The following is a 25,061-nucleotide window of genomic DNA, read 5'->3' on the forward strand; positions in this document are numbered from 1 at the left end:
GGTCTGCCACATGTGGCTATCACAGCCCATCCACACCCCCACTTTCCACAGTAAGCTCTCAAAGGCAGGAACTCTCATCTGTAAATCCTAGTCCTGGCAGCATCTGGTGCATGGCAGGAACCCCAAAAATGTCTGGTGAAATGAACAGACTTCACGTGACCCCGGAAGGACACATACGTCATTCCATTTCCACCTATGCACAACTGTCCTGCACAGCCCTAGTCCAAGGCCAGATCTGGCTGAGACCCCCTGCCTCCCAGCCCAGGGAGCTGTCTTGCCTTTTGGTCTCTTGGGCTCTCTATGGGCCCTTCCCAGGCCAGACCTGAGGCTGCGGAGTCAGGCAGACCGCCCATCAGCTGTGTGGCCTGGGTGAGGCCCAGCCGGCCTGCACTCCCAGGGACGTGGGCCGAGCAAGGAAAGCAGTGCATGGCTCTGGGTTCTGTCCAAGCGGCCCAGCACCCTCCCCTCATGGTGAGCAAACCAGCTGGGGAGGGGAAGCATCAAGGGGAAGCATCTCGGTGACCCCAGGTGGGGATGAGTGTAAACAGCTTGCAAAGCCAAACAAGGAAGGGGCTTAGCCAAACAAGGAAGGGGCCGAAGCCAAGTGCGGTGGGGGAGAGGACTGGGCTGGGGATGTTTACAGAAAGAGCCTCTCTTGGTTTTTTTTGTTTTGTTTTTTCCTGTAAATCTGAGTACAGCCAGCTTCAAATTCCCCCCCTACTTTCACAGGGCAGGTGTGAGGTCTGAGGGACCAGTGGGTGCCGGTAGCTAAGGCAGACCCTGCCTTCCCGAAGGAAAAGAAGACAACGTGGCATTTTTTTGCAGATCCTGAGGAATGTGGGAAGGGAGCCCCATCTAATTTATCATGTTTGATTTGCAGCAAAGTCACTGATGAGCATGCTGAGCCCACCCTAAATGACATCTGATCGTTCCAAAGGTCCACCCGCCCACTCAGCCCTCCAGTGGACGTGACCTCAGACACAGGTGCAGTTCTGGAAGCCCTCGAGTCAGCAAGCTGGGTTTTGGTGGGGGGTTGGCTCAGCACATACTTCGGTCAGTGTACAAAAAGGCCACCACCCCTCCCCAGGCCGGGACAGTTAAACCTGCCTCATGGGAACAGCTGATAAGCAGCCACGAAATGTCACAATTCAAGGTCTCAGAAATGAATGGGCTGTAGATGAGGCTTCTGACTTTGCAAAAAACTATTCACTTTATCAGTCCCAAAGCCTGCCCTTGGCTGGAAACAGATGTTCCAAACCCTGTCTGTCCACAGCTGCATGCTGGCTTCCGGAGCTGCTGATTTTCAGGACCAGCATCTTCCAAGGGCCTTGGCTTTTGGGGAAGTGGCTATGTTTAAAAGTCACAGGCGTCATAGTTCAGTTATATAATGTTATTGATCCCAGTTGGTCTGCTTAAGGAAAACATAACTAATTAGAGCCTATAAAAACCTACACACCAAATTAATTCTGTCTTGCTCTGGTGGCTTCCGCCTGAAAAAAGTTATAAACATAGATGGCCACTGAACCTATATTTAGCCAGCACTGGGTTACCTGGTATTTATAATTAAGGAGGTCCAGAAAGAGAGAATGGACATTTTGTTATTTTTAAAAGCATTTTTTAAAAAACAACCCTGCTTCCCACTTCGATCACATATACACACAGCAACGTTCTGCTACTGCAATAATTACAATTCTGACCCAAGTTAAGATTATTGCACAATCTCCTACTCTCCTAAAATTGCTTTCTTCAACAGGGATCCACCCAAAGCATGCAATTAAGCTGCTCAACTTCCTACAAACTCCTGAAAAATCATTTTTACTTAATAGACTTCACCTTCTCTTCACAGAAGTTGCCAGACCAAATGGTGTGACTTCAGATGAGAATGCTTTTTTATTTATCTTGCCTCAACCTATACTTTTAATGTCCATGAAGAGCCATCTGAAAAACTCTACAATGTTTACTTTGAAGATCTTCATTTTAAACCACCTACTATTAACGATTTCTTTACAGTTGTCCAGAATTAGTTTGCCAAATTCCAAAACCCAGCTTCCCTTTTGTTTTTATTTTGATTGAAAAATAAAAGCTATAGATAGTGACACTTGTAGCATCTTACTACACTGCAATGGGGTATATGGGGGGAGGACACGATAATATGGAGGAATGTAGTAATCACAATGTTTTTTCATGGGAAACCTTCATAAGAGTGTATATCAACAATACCTTAATAAAAAAAGAAAAAGAAGAAGAAAAGCTAAGACACCTCCTCCTAAAAAAAATCTGTCCCAAAGACATCATGGGACAAAGCACAGATTCTTTGTAGGGGGTGTGGGGGGCAGGAAATGAGGGTAGCCCAGAGCAGACAAGGAAGATGTCCATGCTGGGAAAGGGATGTGGGCAGCCTACTAAGGGAGTCAGAACCCAAGCAGGGTGAGGAGGGTGTCCACACAGGCAGGTATAGACAGAACACAGGGCAGGCTGGTTACCCGCAGGTGGACTGATCAAATATGTAATACATCAGGGCAATGGGGGCCAGATTTCTCACTGTTGGAAAAGAAAGTGGTACATGGAAGGGGGAAAACTAGAAAGAAGTCTGTGGTGCCGAACTGGCATTGGATATCCATGTTCATACATAGATGGAGAAATAAATACACATGCAAGAGTGTATGTGCAACACAGACATACATCCCCATCTCCCCCCGGACAGGCCTGTGAGCAGGGATACCCCAATAGCAATGAGCCGGCCCAGAATCTAGGCCATGCCTTCTGAACACCACTTCTACTAAAAGAAACCAGGGTTCCTTGGAGAAATGGCAGATTCCAGGATTAGGGCAGGGAAAGTTCAACAGGGGCTTATAAATCCCCATTTGGGCAGAGAACAGGAAAAGGCTCGAAGAACTCCAAGACACAGAAAAAAGACTGAAGGGCACCCATGGGCCAAACTGGGGACAAGTGAGCATCAAATAAATGACCTCCCTAGTCTGTCATAATCCATGAATAAAATAGGAAACCATGAGTCCATATAAATAAAATGAGTACTACCTTCCAAGTTTCGTAGGAATAGGCATTTTTACATAGTTTCAAAGTACGTTCCACAAAATGCTTACTAATTATAAAGGGGAAAAGAGAAACTTTATAATGGGAATCTAGGCAGACAAACCCCCTTAATCGAGGGATCTACAAGAGCCTCCCCAGCACTGGGAGAAACTGAAATGTGGGCCATGCAGTCAGATTCAGAGAATTAGGTGTCCCTTCTGTGAGGCTCCAGTCAAAGGTGCAGGACCTGAACCTCATCATGAGCGAACAGCAGACAAACCCAGATGGAGGGGACACTGGCCTGATGCTGGAAAGTGCTGAGATCATGAAAGTCAAGAAATCAGCAAGGAACAGCCACAGACCTAGGGGAGAAAAAAGAGCAGGGCTGTGTGGAGCCATGTTGGAGCCCCAGGCAAAGAAAGAATCAGTAACACTGAGCCTGCCTTTATTTACCTTTCTGGTATTCTGTTCATTGGGGATTTTATGGGTTAATTTAAAATTTTAAAATATTACATTAAAACATTATTTATCTTGCATACTGAGAGTTTTGTGTGGTTTTTTTTGCATCCCCTTATAGTTTGCACCTCCCTCCCCTTACCTTAGTCCCAATTCCATGTCCAAGGGCCCAGGACTGACTGCAACACCTGACTGGGCAGGACGCTTTTCTGTGAAGACCACTGCTGAGCTACTGGCGAAAGCAACTGGGGCAGGAGGATCAGTTGGTGACAATGTACCACCCATAATTCCCTGTTTCTGCAGTTGTGCCATGTTTCTAGAGAGACCATCCTTGTTTATACGATACTATAAGCAAGAGGGGTGATGGAGGCAAATGAGCCACACACTCCCAAAGGGTTCAGAACAAGTGGTGTACTGCTTTGAACTTTTTTGTGCATTTGTGATGGTTTCAAAAAAATTTTAAAGAATGTTTTCACTGTATTACAAGGTAACCAGAAAGCCCCACTTCCACCCTTTCTCAAATAAAGCTTAAAGATGTCCAGACAAATGCAAATTGCATCCACTCCTCTCATTGAGAGCATCCTCTAACACTGTTACAAATGGCAGGCTGCTTCTTGGAAAAACGCTTCCATTCCTTATCCCCATGAAAGCAGAATTCCTGGGGCCCACAAGCTACTTTGTAAAAGAGACAGCCAGCCAGTGGGCTGTATTTCAAGGGCAGATGACCTCTGGGGTCAGTAGGCTGCTTGAGGCTATTTGGTTTCTAGTTGGGAGAGGTAACCCCAGTGCCTACAGGGCCCAGGCAGGGGCACCCTGATGGAGAGGATGTAGGTGGGTAGAGGCTCACAGAAACCAGCACAACCAGATCTCTTGAAATATTTCAGAGAAGCTGACACTCAGATTCTACATGAGCGCTCCAAGTTTTTAATATTGGCAACTAAGTTTAAAATGTTAACACCACTGCATGGCCTACAGACCACAGGTAGCTCACAGTCCTAGCTCACGGTCCTTGCAAGGGAGGATGTAGACATTTGGTTCCAACTTTCCTTACTCTAGGAAGCCTGCTGCTCACTTTTTTCTTTGAGTATGGAAGATGCAGGGACATAGCCTTATCCTCAAAAGAAGTCTCATCTGGAAAATTCACCAGGCAAGAGATGCTCTGGACCATGCCCAGATTTGCTCTTAACAAAGAGCATTTCGGCTTGTGAATGAAGCAAAGTAGGTGTATGACCCTCAGCACGGTGGCCATGCACAGTGCACCTGGACAGGCCGGTGACACTGTGGATCTAAGAGGAAAGCTACGCTGAGAACCCAAAGAAACTGGGGGGAGCCCGGGTTCCCCAGAAAGAAGGGCCAGAGCTGGCCTGCAGTTTGAGGCTGCATGACTGAAAGACAGGAGGCTGCAAGGTTTGGGGAAAAAATCTGGATTTTTGTCTTTATGAAGGAAATGTTTAAAATTCTAACGTTAGTACCTAAAACATTCTCACTCGAGAGCAATTATCCTAAGGGAAATTTAAAAATATGTTAGCAAAATTAATCTTCCAATTTTTTTTTTTTAGGAGAGCAAGGTAGAGGCTTTTATTTGGAGATAAAGAGAGAGGACAGAGCTCCTGGCTCAGGCCAGGAAGGTACAAGAGAGCCCCAGGGTTGTGCGTTGTCTAGGGGTTTTACAGGCAGTTGAGAGACAAAGGGCTAGGGAGGTACACCTGCTAAGTGGTCCCAAAATGTTTATCTTTGAAGAGACATTAAGTTTCTTATTAGTCTTCCTGGTTATTTACAAGAAATTTACTGCTCTGATTTCCTCCCAGGATAGCAGCTTCCTGGTCTGGGAGCTTATCACTCAAGGCTGCCTGCTTTGCTCCCAAGGTGGGCTGAGTTATTGTCTGTTTGTTAGAGAGTATATTAAGAAACTTACTTTTTAACTAATTGGGTTTTAAAATGCAATCTTATTTTCAGGATGGAATCCTTCCTGTTTGTTTTGGGCTTGCTTGTTACTGCCCAGGTGGCGAATCACTTGACCAGAGCTGCAGGAAGAAAGGCAGCCCCTGGGTGAAATCAGAAAAACAAGCTGGGCCCTCCAGCAGCCAAAGCAAATCACACAGTGGATTATCTTGCTTTTCTTCTTCCAGAGGCCCTCACCCTACTCTTGTCTAAGCCCATGGTCCCTGTCTCATTCCCCCCTCTACAGATGGAGACCCTAGCTGCTGCTAGGGAAAGGGGGCAATGACCGCTCTGGCTGCTTCAAGCCGAGAGGGGGTGCAGTGAAGAGTGTAGCTAGGTCTCCATCACTGGTCAGTCCAGAGGGCCTCGGAAGATGGGCACTTCTATCTGGGGTTCCATTTCCATCCCCATTTGCAGTTTTATGGCTTCAAAAGGATTTAGAAAACCAGCTCCATGTCGTAGTAGTCCGTGGGATTCTGGGTCTGACATAGCTTGGACTAGCTTTCAGAGGTCCTGGAGTGAATGAGACATTTTGTGAATAATATGGAATGTACACACAACATTCAACTTTAATTATAGCACAGGTCCCACCCTGTGCTGAAGATGTCTAGTGCCATTCTATTTTGTACAACTGCTTGGTGCATTAGCTAATTTTAGTATTTAGGAAAGCTATTCCTTCGATTAAAGGCCTTGTGAGTAAAATTGGTTAAGGATTTGATATGCCAAATTGCATCTTCTAAACCAAGAGATGATATAAAAATGGAGGCTAGGTGATCATACCATTGAAAAACACTCCTTGTCCATTGATGTTGGAGGCTTGGGAATTTTGCAGGGTGTGAGATATTCTTAGTCCAACATCCTTGCAACCAAGGAAATCCCAAAGTGCACCTCTCAATCCACCCCGGAAGGAGCCACGACCAGGGATTAGTTCCACACAGCCAGTGAGTGCCGTTTGGGGCTGGCCAATGGATACCAGGGTGGGTTGTCCAATCTGTGGCAAGCCAATCTGTAGCCTGTCGAGTTATTACACGTGAACAGTGGTCTTTGGGAAGCCAGCCTAAATATCGGGTGAAGCTTGGGCGATGGTTGTTAGAATGGTTTCTTTGCTCCCAGCAGAGGGGAGCCTTTTGATTTAAGCGTCCTACTATTGGAGTAACCCAAATGTACTCGTCCCAGATCTGAAAAAAATCTACCTTTATATCTGTGATTATTTGCATGGAGAATTGGCACATTGGAGGCATTTTGCAGTTGAAGTAGAGCTATAATGGTAGTTAAATTATTTGTAGCATCACAGAAGGGGAATTTATGCCCTTTAACTTAGAGACTTTAGGCATGAGAAACTGCTTTGATAAAACAATTCAAAAACGCTTTGCAATCTTTCAACATCAAGAGCAGACTAATAGTTTAAGAAAACTTTGTCCTTTTAACAGAAAAGAAAATTCTAACTTTTCTGTGTACTTAATATCAAGACTCATTTGCTTTAATTTCACATAGCATGACCATACCAATTCTTCCACAAACTTTCTACAACTTTCTTAGAGTCCTCCCTCTTTAAATAACCAGCTGTATTGTAAAACAAAGTTACCTTCTTTTACCCTTAATAAAATGCATGTCCATTCCTTATAGCTTCTCTTATCAAAACACATGTTTTTTAGCATGCAGAGATGTTTTCCTTATTGTTTTAATCAGAACTTAAATCCATCAGAAACTTTAGTTTTCAGTGAACACTAAGAAACTATTATAAACTGTAATACTAGCATTCTTCAGATTGACAAATTTATGAACACATTTTATAATTCCTGGAAATGTGCTTTACAGTACAATTTCTCAATAAGCACAAAATATGTCTACTTAGCAAAACTTTAAGGTTTTAGGTTACCATAAAGATCTTCAAGCCGTATGTTGGTATACACTCTGTAACACACTGAAACACACAATTATTAAGAAGTTCAGTTACTACACTTATTTAGTTCACTCATTCTTAACAACCATGCAAGATTACTTAACAAAACCTTCACTAAACATGACAAAGTCAAGCTTCTCTCTCTTTAAGCATTTTTTCTTTTGAAAGTTTTAAGCCAGGCTATATGCAGAAGATAAATTTGTGTCTCAGGGAGTCTAGTTTAAAAACCTCCCAATTTTTGAGGATAGTTAAGAGCCCAATAAGTAGAATAGATTTCCAATAAAAGGATTTAGAAAACCAGTTTTATACTGTTGTAGTCCACAGGATTTTTGACCATTTTCCTTCCTTGTGGCAAAATAAACTTACATGCATAACCTGATTATATTATTGTACACTTCTTTCAGGGGCCAAGCCTCTCTAATCAGAGCATTTGTATTGAGGCCAGGCTTGTGTGCAGAAGATAAGGCACTTTTTTCAGGGTTTGGGGATCAAATTGCTCCCAACTCTTTAGAATGCATGCCAGAGGTGGGTCTGGCTTTAAACTTGAAGAGGATACTCCCATCTCTGAGGTTATCCCGGATGAGCCCCCAAAAATGATGCCGGGGTTCTTGTTCACAGAGTCAAAGAATGAACGTCACAAACACTCAAGGTAGGAGAGCAAGTGAGAGGCTTTTATTTGAGATAAAGTGGGAGGACAGAGCTCCTGGCTGGCACCAGGAGGGTACAAGAGAGCCCCCCAAATTCTCACTTCAAAAATAAATAGCTCCTGTACCCAGAAGAACTGAAAGCAAGGACTTGAACAGACATCTGTACACGCACGCTCTCAGCGGCATAGTCCTCCTAGCCAAGAGGGGGAGGAAGCCCGCGTGCCTGTCGATGGGTCTGTGGATGAGCAAAATGAGGCCTGTACCCGCAGCGGAATACTATTCCCCCTTGAAATGGAAGGAACTCCCGACACCTGCTACAAGCATGGATGACCCTTGAGGACACTACGCTAAGTGAAATAAACCAGTCACAAAGGACGAATAATGTATGAGTCCACTTATGTGAGGTCCTAAAGTCATCAGCTTTACAGAGGCGTAAAGTAGAAGAGTGGGACCAGTGGCTGGGAGAGGGGAAACGGGGAGTTAGGATTTCACGGGTGCAAGGTTTCAGCTGGGGGAGATGAAAACATTCTAGAGATGCATGGTGGCGATGGCTGCACAGCAATGTGAATGTACTTAATGCCACTGAACTTACAGATGTTTAAGATGGTACATTTTGTTGTATACTTAAGACCAATATAATATTGTATGTCTACTATACTTCAATTATAAAAAATGGTAAATTTTATCATATATATTTTACCATGAGAAAAAAAATATGTATGTCCTCTACTTTCTCTCCCCACCTTTCCTAAAAACCAACTTCTCTCCCATGTCACTCAAGGTGCTGGGGACCTCAGCTCTAGTGACAGCGGCATGTAGAGACCTGAGCAAGAACAGAGATTAGGAACCAGAGCACAGCAATGCTGCCCAACGGTGGTTACGAACTGCTCCAGGCAGCTCGTCCCCCTCGCGTGTCCTCTATTATGTGGTTTCCCTCAAAGGGAGAAAGATACCAGCACGGGGGTGGCGATGCTCTTGGAGATGGCCCGAGTTCTCCTGACCCAGCTGTCCCAGCTTCCTCTCAACCTGGTGCCCCATCCCCAGGGACGGCCTTGGAGATCTGCTGACCAGGCGGCCCGTTGACCAACCTCCTAAGCTGACCTCTCAGGTTCTGACCCCACTGAGAAAGGCAGCTTACTTTTCATGAAGACACAGAAACTTTAGCCTAACCGAATTAGTGCCCAAACTCAATACCACCAATTAAAAACAGACGTAGAGGAAAACATGCACTGTCTTTTGGCTTCTGTGACCCAAACCCAAGCCAGTAATTAAAAATGAAGGAGCTACCGATGAGGCAGCTGTCATGATTTCACCAAAATACAACTTGCGGGACACCCTTTCCCAGTGGCAAAGCACATCTTGGTTTGTAAGCTAAACACAGGGCTTTGGGCAATTATTTTCATGTTAGCCCTTTTACTGTGGCATCTGGGACTTTTCACGCAGGCGGTTGTGCTATGGAGTTGGGGGACCAGTGGCTGCCTGCCTCTGCCCCTCACGGGTCTCTTTCTACTCTCTCAGGAGGGCAGATGAATCAGCTTTTTCTCTCTCCCTTTCATACTAACACTCATTCATATGCAAGAAATAATTGTTTGAAAGGAAAGCGGGAGAAAACAGACCACCCTATTCTCTGTCCTCTCACCCTGCCCGTGATGAATTAAGACAATACATGTGACACCATCTTCTGAATGGCAGACCGGGTAAATGCCCACCCACAGGAGCGGGTGCTCCTGCTGTCACCTTGTGGTGTGTTTATTGCTGGCAACTGCCAACTCCTTCCTTCTCCCAACAAGTATCAGCAGCTTCCTGAGCCAGGCACCATTCTAGACATGGGGCATCCGGCAGGGCTCACCCAGGCTCACACGGGCCCAGGACCAGCCTCCGGGGAATAGGTCAGTGGGAGTGGGTTCCATAGAGCAAGGGAAGAGGCCCAAAAGAAGCCCTCTGCTCAGCTGCTAAACTGTGAGCAACAACCTGCCCAAAGGCACCTATCCTGAGATAGAAACAGGGAACAGCATTCGGAGGGCTGTTGTCCTGCTTTCTTCTCTACTGGGCTTGCAAGGAAAGACGAGACCAGGCAAAGACAGGAAGGACACACCGGTGTGTTATCAGGTGGCTTTTTTCAAATTACTTCCTAAAGAAAAGAATGTGAGTCTATCTCACTTTATGAGGAAAAATGGATTGCAACGAAGCCAGTTGTGAAGTCAGTTTGATAGCAAATCCCATTTGCCTCTGATTTCAACTTAAAAAAGATAGTGTACTTCTTTACCGGTGGTCCCTAAAGGGAAAGCAATCCCCCCAGAGACCAGAAAGGTCAGTGTAAACAACGTCACCTTGCTGGCCAGGCCCGTGCCTGCGGGCCATATGGGCGCAGGAGCTGAGCTCCAGGAGCCCAGGAACACAGGCCTTCGGGGATGGCAGCGCCAGATACAGGGGGCCTTCCCACCACCTTGTGGGCATGCAGGATTCCCCTATGTCTGACAATCCACTGGATTCTTCACTTGCCTGAAACTAATTTGTCTCTTGTCCCTTTGACTTTCATGAACTCTTATAAAATGAGGCTGCAATATATGATTGATTCCAGGCTGAGACATTTTTTAAGTTCTAGGCTTCTGATTCTGTAAAACAAATTCATGCCTCATGTCATCATTCATGTTCACAAGTCAGTAAAGACAAACTCACTTCAAGTGAGAGAGAGGCTCATTAGGTTCTGTGAGATTCTGTCTGATTCATGGTCACCACTTACTAGAGCTGAGAACTGGTTATTTCCAATGCCTATACTGACAGATACTCCATGACATGTCCCCTTGACAGCTGAAACTAGGTCCAGCACACACACAACCCAATGGGCACACATCTGCTCTCTGAGGGTCTGGTGGCTATACATGAGCTGGGTGACCCGTGAGGACCTGACTGATGTGATTGGGCTGCTCCCTGCTCCCTCCCAGAGAATGCCAGCAGACCATGCTGCCCCACCCCCACCCTCACCCGACTCTATTTCCACCAGCTATTTCTGGGAGGGTGGGCGCAGGGTGTGGCCAAAGGAATGTCTGTCCTGAAACCTAACAGGGCAGCAGCATGCTGTGGCCACTTTCCCCCTTGCACTGCCTGTGGCCCTGTAGGGAAAGGGCCAATTCTTCTTGTTTTTCAAGAAATTCAAATTCATAGTCCTAGCTGAAATTTCCCAATATGTAAATATTGATAATGATTCCAATCTTCTAAAAGCATTCTAGGCAAATGAAATACACCCGGGGGCTATCCTCATTCCTGGACCACCACGCGACCTGGCTTCCCTGGAGGACTCGGTGCAGCCCCTGGCCACTCTGGCTCCCCCAACTACAGACCACCACTCCTCTCCGGGGCCCCTGCCCTGCTCTGCACTCCCCTCTGCAGGCAACAGGCTCCAACATCCAGGGAGCGTTTCACAGCCCCAGAGACTCCGGAGTTCTCGGTAGATCACTTCTTTCAAAGACTAATGCTCTATTTCTCCCCAGGGACAACTACAGACACAAACTTTGCCAAATGATCACTCAAATTCTCAGGGTCTAATCCCTCAACACACAACCTCGCCACCCTTTCTTTCCTAAATCCAAGCTAAGTTTAGTAGCTTTTGGCATGTATCTCTGTCACCTTCTACAAAATTCCTATCTGCTCACTTGGAAAAACACCAGTTGCCTTCCACTTCATTTGTTCACCCCTACGAGCCCATGTAGTTTTCCCCAGGAATTATTTCATGCACCTGCTATTTACTACTACCAGGGATTCTGCTGCCATGATTCTGCAAGCCACATATTCACAGAGAACAGTAGTGCTTCCCTCAGCCAAGGGAGAAAGGCTTTCGGACAGAAGGAAGGATCAGAAAAAGAAACTAAAACTCAACTTCTTCGGCAAGCTATCCTGACCCCAAGTAACAGGAACCATCGCCATCATGCTCCCAGCATCAGGAGATCCCTGTAAGTGATACCAGCATGCTGGGCAAGCCCAGGCTGCTTGGCTCCTCTCACAGCCACTGCTTCAGCCACCAGCCTTCTGTGCTGCCCATTCAACACAACAGCCCAGCCACACAACTTCAGACACCAACTGCTACTCACTCAGTCCATACACTCAAACCCTCTCCTGGTCATCTCTCTGTGACCCAACCCCTAAATCTCCTCACCTGCCCCACTACTAGCTCCTCCCACTGAACTTTGGGAATCCCTATTTATTATTTTTTTTTAAAGTGGGATGGGAAAAAAATATTTGCAGATCAAATATCTGAAAAAGGGCTAAGAGCTGGAATATATAAAGAGTTCTTACAACTAAACAACAAAAACAAAAGAGTTTTAAATGGGCAAAGGACTTGAATAGACATTTTTCCAAAGAAGATATACAAATGGCCAATAAACCCATTAAAATATATTCAACACTACTAATCGTTAGGGAAATGGAGATGAAAAACACAAAAAGATACCATATCCCATCCATAAGGATGGCTACTGTCCAAAAAACACAAAACCAGTCTAAGCAAGGATGTGGAGGAATTAGAACACTTGGGCACTGCCAGTGGGGATAAAAAATGGTGCAATATGGTAGTTTCTCAAAAAACATAAATGTGAGTTTATCATACGACCAGTAATTCCATTTCTGAGTATATATGCAAAAGAACTGGATGCACAATAAGATCTATGTACACCCATGTTCATAGAAGCATTATTCACAAAAGCCAAAAAGTGAGAAACAAATGTTCACTGACAGATGAATTGACAACCCAAGTGTGGTATGTACATATAATGGAATATTATTCAGCCTTAAAAAGCAAGAGACAACATGGATGAACCCTGACGACATTAAACTAAGGGAAATAAGCCAATTACAAAAAGACCAATATTATATGAATCCACCTATATGAGGCACCTGGAGAACTCACATTCAGTGAGATGGAAAGTAGAAATGCCTGCCAGAAGCTGGAGGGAGAGGAGAATGGGGAGTTAGTGTTGAATAGATACAGAGTTTTCAGCTTTGCAAGATGAAGATTCTGGAGATGGACGGTGGTGCCATCTGCACAACCATGTAAATGTAATTAATGCCACTCAGCCGCATGTACACTGAAAATTGGTTAAGATGGTAAGCTTTATGCTCCATGTATTTTACTATGGATTTTTTTTTTAAGGCCTCAGACAAGCAAAAAAAAACTCTCCTACCTCTTTGGTATTTCCTTATGTACAGTTTTCTTTTTTCTTTCTTTGGCATCATTAATATACAATTACATGAGCAACATTGTGGTTACTAAATTCCCCCCATTATCAAGTCCGCACCACATACCCCATTACAGTCACCGTCCGTCAGTGTAGTAAGATGCTATAGAATCACTACTTGTTTTCTCTGTGCTTTATTTTCTTCCCCATGTCCCATGCCACCCCTACATTATATGTGCTAATCGTAATGCCCCTTTTTCCCCTTATCCCTCCCTTCCCACCCATCCTCCCTAGTCCCTCTCTCTTTCGTAACTGTTAGTCCATTCTTGGGTTTGGGAGTCTACTGCTGTTTTGTTCCTTCATTTTTTCTTTGTTCTTCTACTCCACAGATGAATGAAATCATTTGATACTTGTCTTTCTCTGCCTGGCTTATTTCACTGAGCATAATACCCTTTAGCTCCATCCATGTTGTTGCAAATGGGAGGATTTGTTTTCTTCTTATGACTGAATAATATTCCATTGTGTATATGTACCACATCTTTATCCATTCATCTACGGATGGACACTTGGGTTGCTTCCATTTCTTGGCTATTGTAAATAGTGCTGTGATAAACACAGGTGTGCATATGTCCTTTTCAAACTGGGTTCCTGTATTCTTAGGGTAAATTCCTAAGAATGGAATTCCTGGGTCAAATGGTATTTCTATTTTGAGTTTTTTGAGGAACCTCCATACTGCTTTCCACAATGGTTGAACTAATTTACATTTCTACCAGCAGTGTAGGAGGGCTCCCCTTTCTCCACATCCTCGCCAACATTTCTTGTTGTTTGTCTTTTGGATGTTGGCCATCCTTACTGGTGTTAGGTGATACCTCACTGTGGTTTTAATTTGCTTTTCTCTGATGACTAGTGATGTGGAACATCTTTTCATGTGCCTGTTGGTCATGTGAATTTCTTCTTTGGAGAAGTGTCTGTAGAGCTCCTCTGTCCATTTTTTATTTGGATCGTTTGGGGTGTGTGAGCTCTTTGTATATTTTCGATGTGAACCCTTTATTGGATATGTCATTTATGAATATATTCTCCCATACTGTAGGATGTCTTTTTGTTCTACTGATGGTATCCTTTGCTGTACAGAAGCTTTTCAGTTGATATAGTCCCACTTGATCATGTTTGCTTTTCTTTTTCTTTCCCTTACCCAGGGAGATATGTTCATGAAGAAGTTGCTCATGTTTATGTCCAAGAGAGTTTTGCCGATGTGTTCTTCTAAGAGTTTTTTGGTTTCATGACTTACATTCAGGTCTTTGATCCATTTTGAGTTTACTTTTGTGTATGGGGTTAGACAATAACCAGTTTCATTCTCTTACATGTAGCTGTGCAGTTTTGCCAACAACAGCTTTTCAAGAGGCTGCCATTTCCCCATTGTATATCCATGGCTCCTTTATCATATATTAATTGGCCATATATGCTTGGGTTAATATCTGGACTCTCTATTCTGTTCCACTGGTCTATATGGGTCTGTTCTTGTGCCAGTACCAAATTGTCTTGATTACTGTGGCTTTGTAGTAGAGCTTGAAGTTGGGAAGTGAGATACCCCCTGCATTATTCTTCCTTCTCAGGATTGCTTTGGCTATGCAGAGTCTTTTGTGGTTCCATATGAATTTTAGAACTATTTCATTCAGTTCGTTGAGGAATGCTGTTAGTATTTTGATAGGGATTGCACTGAATCTGTAGATTGCTTTAGGCAGGATGGCCATTTTGATGATATTAATTATTCCTAGCCAAGAGCATGGGATGAGTTTCCATGTGTTAGTGTCCTCTTTAATTTCTCTTAAGAGTGTCTTGTAGTTTTCAGGGTATAGGTCTTTCACTTTCTTGGTTAGGTTTATTCCTAGGTATTTTATTCTTCTTAATGCAATTGTGAATGGAATTGTTTTCCTGATTTCTCTTTCTGCTAGTTCATCGTTAGTGTATAGGAATGCAACAGATTTCTGTGTATTGATTTTGTATCCTGCAACTTTGCTGAATTCAGATATTATTCTAGTAGTTTTGGAGTGGATTCCTTAGGGTTTGTTATGTATAATATCATGTCTTCTGCAAACAGTGATAGTTTGACTTTTTCCTTACCAATCTGAATGCCTTTCATTTATTTGTGTTGTCTGATTGCTGTGGCTAGGATCTCCAGTACTATGCTGAATAAAAGTGGAGAGAATGGGCATCCTTGTCTTGTTCCTGATCTGAGGGGAAAAGCTTTCAGCTTCTTGCTGTTAAGTATAATGTTAGCTGTAGGTTTGTCATACATGGCCTTTATTATATTGACATATTTGCCCTCTATACCCATTTTCTTGAGAGTTTTTATCACAAATGGATGTTGAATTTTGTCGAATGCTTTTTCAGCACCTATCAAGATGATCCTGTGGTTTTTGTCCTTCTTTTTGTTGATGTGGTGGATGATGCTGATGGATTTTTTAATGTTGTACCATCCTTGCATCCCTGAGATGAATCCCAGTTGATCATGGTGTATGATCCTCTTGATGTATTTTTGAATTTGGTTTGCTAATAGTTTGTTGAGTATTTTTCCATCTATGTGCATCAGGGATATTGGTCTGTAGTTTTCTTTTTTTGAGAAGTCTTTGCCTGGTTTTGTTATTAGAGTGATGCTGGCTTCATAGAATGACTTTACAAGTATTTCCTCCTCTTCTATTTTTTAGAAAACTTTAAGGAGAATGGTGATTACGTCTTCTCTAAATATCTGATAAAATTCAGTGGTGAATCCATCTGACCTGGGAGTTTTGTTCTTGCAAATTTTTTTTATTACTGATTCAATTTCCTTGCTGGTAACTGGTCTGTTTAGATTTTCTGTTTCTTAGATATCCTGGGTCAGTCTTGTAAGGTTGTATTTTCCAGAAAGTTTTCCATTTATTCTAGGTTATCCAGTTTGTTAGCATATAGATTTTCATAGTATTCTCTAATAATTCTTTGTATTTCAGTGGTTTCCGTCGTGATTTTTCCTTTCTCATTTCTGATTCTGTTTATGTGTGTAGATTGTCCTTTTTTCTTAATAAGTCTGGCTAGAGGTTTATCCATTTTGTTTATTTTCTCATAGAACCAGCTCTTGGTTTCATTGATTTTTTTTCTATTGTTTTATTTTTCTCAATTTTATTTATTTCTTCTGTGATCTTTATTATGTCTCTCCTTCTTCTGACTTTGGGCATCATTTGTTCTTCTTTTTCCATTTTCAATAATTGTGAATTTAGATTATTCATTTGGGATCGTTATTCCTTCTTTAAATAGGCCTGGATTGCTATATACTTTCCTCTTAGAACTGCCTTCACTGTGTCCCATAGAAGTTGGGGCTTTGTGCTCTCATTTTCATTTGTTTCCATATATTGATTGATCTCTGTTTTAATTTGGTCTTTGATCCATTGGTTATTTAGGAGCATGTTTGTCAAGCCTCCATGTGTTTGTGAGCCTTTTTGTTTTCTTTGTACAATTTATTTCTAGTTTTATACCTTTGTGATCTGAGAAGTTGGTTGGTAGAATTTCAATCTTTTTGAATTTACTGAGGCTCTTTTTGTGGCCTAGTATGTGGTCTATTCTGGAGAATGTTCCATGTGCACTTGAGAAGAATGTGTATCCTGTTGCTTTTGGATGTAGAGTTCTGTAGATATCTATTAGGTCCATCTGTTCTAGTGTGTTGTTCAGTGCCTCTGTGTCCTTACTTATTTTCTGTCTGGTTGATCTGTCCTTTGGAGTGAGTGGTGTGTTGAAGTCTCCTAAAATGAATGCACTGCATTCTGTTTACCCCTTTAATTCTGTTAGTATTTGTTTCACATACTTATGTGCTCCTGTGTTGGGTGCATAGATACTTATAATGGTTATATCCTCTTGTTGGACTGACCCTTTTATCATTATGTAATGTCCTTCTTTGTCTCTTGTTATTGTCCTTGTTTTGAAGTCTATTTTGTCTGATACAAGTACTGCAACACCTGCTTTTTTCTCCCTATTATTTACATGAAATGTCTTTTTCCATCCCTTCACTTTTAGTCTGTGCATGTCTTTGGGTTTGAAGTGAGTCTCTTGTAGGCAGCATATAGATGGGTCTTACTTTTTTATCCATTCTATTTCCCTGTGTCTTTTGATTGGTGTATTCAGTCCATTTACATTTAGGGTGATTATTGATAGATATGTACTTATTGCCATTGCAAGCTTTGGATTCATGGTTACCAAAGTTTCAAGGGCAGCTTCTTTACTATCTAACCATCTAACTTAACTCACTTATCACGCTATTATAAACACAATCTGATGATTCTTTATTTCTCTCCCTTCTTTTTCCTCCTCCTCCATTTATATGTTAGGCATTTTATTCTGAACTCTTTGTGATTCCCTTGACTGATTTTGTGGATAGCTGATTTTATTTTGCATTTAGTTAGTATTTGGTTTGTCTACTTTCTTTGCTGTGGTTTTATTTTCTCTTGTGACTGCTATTTACCTTTAAGCATACTTCCATCTAGAGCAGTTCCTTTAAAAGACATTGTAGAGATGATTTGTTGGAAGTAAATTCCATCAACTTTTGCTTATCTGGAAACTGTTTCATCCCTCCTTCAAATTTAAATGATTATCTTGCTGGATACAGTATTCTTGGTTCGAGGCCCTTCTGTTTCATTGCATTGAATCTATCATGCCATTCCCTTCTGGCCTGTGAGGTTTCTGCTGAGAAGTCTGATGATAGCTTGATGGGTTTTCCTTTGTAGGTGATCTTTTTTCTCTCTCTGGATGTTTTTATGTTTTTACCTTGTCTTTGATCTTTACCATTTTAATTATTATATGTCTTGGTATTGTCCTCCTTGGGTCCCTTGTGTTGGGAGATCTCTGGGCTTCCATGGTCTCAGAGACTATTTCCTCCCCCAGCTTGGGGAACTTTTCAACAATTATTCCTTCAAAGACACTTTCTATCCCTTTTTCTCTCTCTTCTTCTGGTACCCCTATAATGCGAATATTGTTCTGTTTGGATTGGTCACACAGTTCTCTTAATATTCTTTCATTCCTAGAGATCCTTTTATCTCTCTCTGCCTCAGCTTCTCTGTATTCCTGTTCTGATTTCTATTCCCTTAACAGTCTCTTCCACCTCATCCAGTCTGATCTTAAATTCTTCCATTGTTTGTTTCATTTCTCCCTTCTGAATTCATCCCTTAGCTCTTGAATATTTCTCTGTAGCTCCATCACCATGGTTACGACTTTTATTTTGAATTCTTTTTCAGGAAGATTGGTGATTTCAGTCTCCCCAAGCCCTCTCTCTAGTATTTGAGGGATTTGGACTGAACAATGTATGTTCTTCTGCCTTTTCACGGAGATGGGAGTGGTTACCGGTGACTGGTGCGTGTGTCAGCTGGAATAACAAAGTCCCTTCCTGCTTGCAGTCACCTTGCCTGTCTCAGCTGTCTGTGCTGGTCAACCATGTGCAGGGAGTAGCCTCTGGGTTAATCCCCTAAACCGCCATGGGCAGGGCGGCCCTCAGGATGGACTAGGGCACTGACAAGGGTTGCCGGCAAGCGGCATGTGTTCTGCTGTGAGAACAGAGCCCCTTCATACCTTCCAGACTCTGTGCCCATCTCCATTGTCTGTGCTGGTCAACCACACACAGGGAGCAGCCTCTGGGTCTGAGCTGGTTAGCCATGTGCGGGGAGAAGCCTCTGTGTGTGTTAAGCTGTGTGGTTGCTGGAGGCGGGGCAGCTCCCTGGCTGTTCTGCAGCAATGGTGAGTCAGCCGGTTTGCTTACAGTGCCAGCAAGGGGGAAGGAACAGCAAGCAGGCTGCTTATTGCCATAAGGGGTTATGGAACTGTGCTGCCACCCAGAGTGTAAGGGTGCCTGAAGTTCCTTAAAGTTCCCAGCCTGCTGGGCTGAGTGCGCCAGGCCAATTTTGTCTACCTGTTAAATCTTTGTCCCTTTAAGACTTTTAAAGCACCTGCTTTTCTTTTGTCCCAGGGCAGCCGGCTATGGGAACCTGTTCGCAGTCTTAATCTCAGATATTTTTGCTTTTCTGCTCCTCTAATATCCAGAGCACCATGCAATGTATGTCTGTGCTCCTGGGGCAGCTACTAGGGCTGGTTATTTAGCAGTCCTGTGCTTCCACTCCCTCCCCACTCTGATTCTTTTCCTCCCACTAGTGAACTAGGGTTGGGGGAGTGCTTGGGTCCCGCTGGGCCACGGCTTTGTATCTTACCCTTTTCCATGAGATGCTGGGTTCTCACAGATGTAGCCTGGCTCGTGTACTGCATCTTCTGGTCACTCTTTTAGGAATAGTTGTATATGCTGTATTTTTAAAATAGATATGGTTTTGGGAGAAGATTTCTGCCACCCTACTCATGCTACCATCTTGAGAATCTCCCTCCTTACATAACTCTTGTCCTAGTTGAAAACTTACACTTGCCTGATAACCCTCCCCAATAAATAGTGTGCCCTGGTTTGCTCAGTCTTGTGTTTCTGCATAAATATTCGTGGATTTTCAATCTTTCACTGAGGGCCCCAAACCCAGGCGCCTTCCCTCGCCATGACACTCCCCTCCCTCCTCTCATGACTTTGAGTGCTTCCAGCCTTTGGTCCACTCTTCCCACCTGCTCCTCTAGCCCAGCCTGGTCCTTTGGGGCAGCTGCTGCAATCATGTTCTCCTTAGAACCCTGGACTACTTGTCCCCTCTCTTTCCAGTGCCCAGGCATGGCTGCAGACACCCTCAGCACACAGTTATGCCAACCCCGGGCCAGACCCGCCCAGCGCAAACCACAGGCCTCCTCCTCCCCCTCTGTGAGTCCTCCTCTGGCTTCCCCCTCAGACAACTCTCTCCTGCCTCTCTTCTCAACAACAGCCCTTCCCAGGGCCTCCTGTCCTTGCACCCATACCCCGCTTCTTGCTGGCCCTCTTTCCTGGTCTTCTCTCATCAGTATTTATGTGGTTCCTCCTGCCCAGGCCTTCCTCCTATCTCCATGAGGCAAAAATCTCCTCATCCTCCAGGGTCAGCCAAATACTTCCTCCTCCTGAATGCGTGCTACAACTCCCGGGGCCATAAGGCACAAGGGTGTCCCTGAGCCACAGATGGTCACACTGACAAAAAGTTCAACAGAATCTAAGCAGCTCTATCCAAAGGCATGCTCTGGTAGTCTTAGAACTACCCAACAACAGAGGATGACACCATCCTCCACATATATGGGATATTTTCAAAAAACTGACCCAGTACCAGGGCTAAAAGCAAATGACTGTTCTGCCCAAAGTGTCAAAAGAACTGATTTCTGCGACAGAATTGTCTCTGATCATGGTGCAATTAAGTTAGATGTCAATAACATAAAGAGGGATTTAAAAATCCCACACATTTGGAAATTAACAAACACGTGCTTATATAGCCTGTGGCTCAAAGAAAACAGCATAATGGGAATTTAAAATACTTAAAACTGAATGAGTGAAAATAATACATAGGACAGCTCATGAACATGACACTGGAAGGGAAGTGTATAACCTTAGGTGTTCAATTAGAAGTAGACATGTTGAAAATTCATGAGATTATGTGTCTGACAAACAAGTTAAATAGAAGTAAACCAGAGAAGAAAGGAGATAATAAAGTTGGGAGCAGAACTCTAAAACAGAAAACACATTTATAATAAAGAGACTAAACAAAGCCAAAGTAATTCTTTAAAAATCTAGCAAGATGCACAAACCCATGGCAACATTTATAAAGAAAAAATGAGAGAAGGCACAAAGAAGTAACAATAGAAATGAAAAGAGATATAACTACAGATAAAGCAGAGAATTAAAAAATAATAAGGAAACATTATCAATGATGTTATGCTAACAAATTTGAAAACTCAGACAACATGAACAAATCCTTGGAAAATTACAGCTTATAAAAACCTATTAAAAACCATATATTTATACTACTAGTCAGACTTCCCATTAAAGAAACTGAAACAGCAGTTAAACATCTTTGCTAATTCGTTCACACCAAACAGGCCTAGACAGTTCTCCAAGTAAGCTCTACCAACATGTCAAGGTATAGGTCATCCCAGTCTTGCACAAACTCTTCTAGAGAAAAGAAAAAGAGTAATATTTAATGAAGTCAGGTTATATTTAATATTAAAACCAGATAAGGACAGATTAAGAAAGGAAAATTATGGGTCCATTTTACTCATAAATAGAGTCAAAGTTCCTAACCAGAAAATTAGAAAACTAAATTCAGCAATGGGTAAAGAAGATAATCCACCATGTCCAAGTTGGGTTTATTCCAGAAACGCAAGGGTATTTGAACATTTAAAAACCAATAAATGTAATTGATTACATTAACAGATCAAAGGAGATGCACAAATAGGTACTGACAAATTTCAAAACTCATACAGCAAAAAACTCTCAGCAAGGTAGAAAGAGAAGGGACTTTCCTTAACCTGTTAAAATGCTATCTACAAAAAACAAACAGCAAATATCAAGGACATTGCCCATAATAAACACTTTAATTTCTTATCATACTGAAGGTCCTAGCCAGTACCACAAAGAATAAATAAGTAATTAGCTTAAATATTGCTCAGGAAGAAAGCTCACATTACTCACAGGTGATAGGGCCATCGACATAGGAAACCATAACAAATCTATAGACAAATTATAAGAAAAAATACGGGAGTTTACAGCAGGGTGGCTGGATACAAGACCAATATTAAAAAATTCAACTGGATTTCTACAAACCAGCAGCAACTGTTAGAAGGTTTAAGGTACTTATATATATAAAAAAAGATGTCCTACACATAGGAAATCATAAAACTTAACTAATATATATTAAAGAAGATTTTAATAAATGGACATAACATGTTCATAGATAGAAAGCCCCCATATCAAAGATATATAAAATTTATATATTAAATATAATTTCATTCAAGTTTCCAACAGTTTTCATTTGTTCATGTTGCAGAACTTGTCAAACCAATTCAAAGTTAATATGGAAGAAAAAAGGGCCAAGAATAGTCTAGATACTCCTATAAAAAGAAAAAGACTTGCCCTATAGGATACCAAGCCTTACTATAAAGCTACTGTGGCAGGAAGCCAAGCCAAGATAAAGGACAATGTTTCTTTAAGGTTTTAAGAACGCAGAGAAATACCAGGGGCGCTTGAGTTTAAAGCAATTTAACAATGGAACCCCCACCGGGACCCAGTGATACGGAACAGCTTGTTGATCATAGTCACGTAGGCCCATTAGTTTACAATAGAGTATCCGGGTACCCTTTATTGAGATAGGTTACAACACAGCTAGCATCCTGGCTGAACCTACAGGACACTAACAGCTCCCACTGCAACATGCCTGGGGGCTGACTGCCCTTTACCCTGTAGTGAATGTGTGAAGGGCGCTGCCCGCTGCGCTGGAGGCTCAGCCTTTGGGTAGGAATCCGCTGAGCCGGTGAGGGTGCTAAGAAACTGCTTCCGGCCAAACTGCTTCCGGTCTAGTGTCCCGACTTGCTGTTCGTAGTTCCCGCGGTTCCTGCAACACTACAGTACCAAAGTTTGTGAGGCACGGGTCGGGGACAGACAACCTAACCCACGAAACAGCAAAAAGAGGTAAATCCATGCAAATACAAAACCTGATTTGTGATAGAACATCAAGGGAAAGAAGGACTTATCAACTGAAGATGTTGGGAAATTCACATGGTAGAAAAAAATTAAATTCCTACTTGGTATTGAATACAAACATAAAACTGAGCTAGACTAAGTACTTAAATGTGAAAAGTAAAACTAAAACTTTAAAAATATATCAGTGGGCCAAATATCTCTATTTTCCCCTCTAAACCTACTTTCCAATTCCTCCATCCAGCTCTGCACCAAGAATATGGACTGCGTCCGTGCGCTCCTTTACCCTCTGGCTGTGGGTTGGTTTGGTAACGGAGAAACCTGGGAAGCGCTCAGACAGCGCAGAGGGTGAAACTGGCCTATCTACTCCCTGGACACTCCCTACCAGCTGCTTAAGGCTGGCTGTCCCCCCTGAAGGCCATTCTCTTCTCAATCAATACAATCTCTTCTTCTTCCCTGTTCCTCTGAGGCCTTTGGGTGGGAAAAACTCTGCTGTTAATAGTCCCTAGTAGTTTCCCTGAACTCCGCCCACACCTTTGGAAAAGGTTAATCTATCTATTAACCTTTCCCAAAGTACCCTAAATTGAGTGTGCTGTATCTTTCCTATTTGGACAGTGACTGATAATGTAATTGTTACTGGAAGTATCCTAAAACAGATCCTCAAAACGGGATTCTGGATTTGGGCTGTGCATATATATTTCAGAAGCAACTAGGATAATCACCTTGCTGGGAGGGTGGGTGTATGTGTGAAAAAGATAATCCACAGCATTTGGATTATGTGCAAATCCAGAGTGTTCATTATTACACGATACACGGGATGAAGTGCGGGAGGAGGGTGAAGCGCTGGGAGAACAGCGGGTGTGGCAACAACAGTAACTGCAAAGGTTATAAGGTCAGGTAGAGTCTGCTTATGGCCCTAGAGAGCATAAAATCGGGAGAAAGACAAATTAAAAGCTAAAAACATTCAATTAAGAACACATGTGGTGAAGGGCATAAATCTGCAAAGAAGTAAAAAGCTAACCTTTTCAAACAATAAGGCTTCTCTCTCACTTACCAACTTTACATCTCCCTGTATGGCCCCGGAAGATGACTGGTTAGCCAGAGACGGGTAAGATTCCTCAAGGGAGGAACAACCTAAGACAGGCACAGTCGCAGGGGGGCCATCAGGTGAGAAATTGGGGATCAACAGAGGTGAGGCTTAGAACCTCACACCCCCTGTTCTGAGAGAAATCTTCTGCATCCGTGGATGTTTTGTTGCCCTTGTCTAGCTTGGATTAACACATAGTCTACAGGCACACACCTGATCATCTACATTTGCCCTCTTACAGCACTAAACTATGTTTTCTACCTTTATCTTGCATCTACCTACCACTTCAGCATTTTATTAAAAATAATAATAATAATAATAATAAAAAGGGAGAAATGTGGGATTCACATATAAATCAAGTATAAAAATCAAACAAATATTCATATCTGACCTGATTGTTTATAGTTCATAATGCGTGATCAAAACTGAAAGTTTCTGTGATGACTGCCCTTGTACTGTTCACCATGTAAGAACTTATTCACTATGTAAGAATTTGTTCACCATGTAAGAACTTGTTCATTGTGCTTCAGAAGATCAGAGACTGATGAGAACTAGGCTTGGGGTGGATTAATGATTGTGTATTGAGTACTCTGTACAGAATTTTATTGTTAACTGTTAACAACCATTTGATCAATAAATATGAGAGATGCCCTCTCAAAAAAAAAAAAAAAAAAGAACACATGTGGTGAACCAGAAGGCCCCCCCAAAGCAGCCCCAGGGTGTGAGTATAAGGTTCTAGAGTAAAAAAGCCTAGGTCTCTTACAGTTAGGGAAGATGGGGAAGAAGTGGGCCCATCATCAGACATGGGGCCACCACTGGATGCAAGAGAATGCTGACCATTCTCATCTGACGAAACAAGCCTCCCACCCCATGTGAGGGGAAGCCCTCCACTGGCTGCCCCTGAGCCACTGCCTTACGAGCTGGTGCCCTTTTTCCTTCATGATCCAGCCTACACCCCTCAGCCCATAAACCGAGGGGGGCCCTATAGGTCCAGCATCTGCTTTGGGAGGAGAGGGCCAGTGCATACAGTCTGGAATATGTGTGCAAGTGGATTCTATGAATGTGAGAGAGATGGGGATGAGATATAAATAGGCCAGATCTGGCCAAATTTGAGGACATGGGTGCTTTCCCCACAATCAGGTTATTTAGTGGGTAACTCAAATACATAGCAGGTATTTGAAGTCTACAAGATTGGCTAATCAACATCAAAAATAAACAAAAACCGGCCGGAGCT

At 42.9% G+C, this 25,061-nt stretch overlaps 1 protein-coding gene and 1 long non-coding RNA gene across 4 annotated transcripts in view; one reads left to right on the forward strand and one right to left on the reverse strand.

Annotated features, from left to right (window-relative positions):
- PCSK6 (proprotein convertase subtilisin/kexin type 6) overlaps window positions 1-25,061 on the reverse strand; it is a 201,321-nt gene that overhangs the window by 144,125 nt on the left and 32,135 nt on the right. The window lies entirely within an intron of this gene.
- Window positions 44-4,692, forward strand: LOC118908737 (uncharacterized). 2 transcript variants are annotated; one of them, XR_005023322.2, is made up of 3 exons: window positions 44-471; window positions 881-984; window positions 3,611-4,692. It is a non-coding gene; the product is annotated as an uncharacterized LOC118908737 (long non-coding RNA). The 2 variants fall into 2 exon arrangements; XR_005023323.2 differs by lacking the exon at window positions 3,611-4,692 and adding an exon at window positions 1,847-2,083.

The sequence above is a fragment of the Manis pentadactyla genome, chromosome 18 (genome assembly GCF_030020395.1).
Source record: "Manis pentadactyla isolate mManPen7 chromosome 18, mManPen7.hap1, whole genome shotgun sequence".
Lineage (NCBI taxonomy): Eukaryota > Metazoa > Chordata > Mammalia > Pholidota > Manidae > Manis > Manis pentadactyla.